A 1,197-nucleotide genomic window follows, 5' to 3' on the forward strand; every position below is an offset into this window, starting at 1 on the left:
TTTCCCTATATACTGACCATATTTTGTAAAAAAAAAAGTCTTTTATTAAACTCTCATCAAGTTATCCTAAGTTATCCTATTCATTTTCTCTTGGATCTCTGACTGATTAAATGAATCTAAGAAAAATCAGCCAACCTCCAATGCACATTTACCATCACTTACCCTTTCACATGACTCTGATGCACAATAATATGAAGAACATCAACACTGGGCTCTTCCCATCCTGTGTGAAGTTATTTCTCCTGGAAAATGGCCCGGTACCATAACCCGCCCCCCTGCCCTGAGGTTTTCAGGACAGAGCAGGATGTTTGTGAAGCTGAAGAACACATCTTTTAGCAATAATCGCGCCTCGGATAAACCTCATTGGCTACGATACTGCCACTGCGCAAAGCTGAAGAACACATCTTTTGATAAATTGGTCCAGAGCTCAAGAGTTCCACAAAGGAGCCTCAGGATGGGAGAATGTTTTAGTCACATAAGGATCTTATCCAGAGCCCACTTCAATAGAAAACAATCCAGAAATGATCTTTGGATTTTTTGAGTTTAAGAACCATGTTGCCTCTCAAAAACAAACAAAGGTTAGAACCATACATTTCTGTTAGAAGAATGTCCCCCACTGCCTTTTTAAGGTCCTGAATATTTTCCTGGGGAAGCATACTAGGTACTACTTCTACCTGGTATGTCCACCTGTCAGTAGGATACCATTAAGGCTCTTTCTGCCTTTGAAGCAGCCCACCACACATTGCCATTCCCAAGGCAGACTTAGGGAGGTCAAAACCTAAAACTCAGATCTAATAACTTGCCTATAGGATTTTTAGCAGGTTTATCAAAAAGAAAAGTCTATAATTCATAGGTGAAATTTGGAGATTGCACGTGTATTTTAATTATCTTGGCACTTCATAGCTCTCATTACGAGCTTTGGATGTGTAAAGTGCCTAGGGTCTGTACATTTGTATATGACATGAACATTTGCTTTTCAAGGGGCCAATTATAGTGAAAGAAGGTGGAACTTCCCTGGTATAATACAAGGAACAGGATTTCCTGAAAATAGCCCCAAGTGCTTAATCTAGGTTTCCTGAAAATGAGGTAGCTGGGTCCAGTAGCTGGGTTTTTGCATTGCATTGGAGACTCTAAGTTACTCTAAAAGTTCTGGGCAGATAGCATTCTCAGACAGTTCCTTTAAATAGGTGTCATTCC

At 40.1% G+C, this 1,197-nt stretch overlaps 1 pseudogene; it reads right to left on the bottom strand.

Annotated features, from left to right (window-relative positions):
* Nucleotides 1–244: 244 nt before the first annotated feature.
* Nucleotides 245–393, bottom strand: LOC122214734 (annotated as a pseudogene).
* Nucleotides 394–1,197: the final 804 nt, after the last annotated feature.

The sequence above is a fragment of the Panthera leo genome, chromosome A2 (assembly GCF_018350215.1).
Source record: "Panthera leo isolate Ple1 chromosome A2, P.leo_Ple1_pat1.1, whole genome shotgun sequence".
NCBI lineage: Eukaryota > Metazoa > Chordata > Mammalia > Carnivora > Felidae > Panthera > Panthera leo.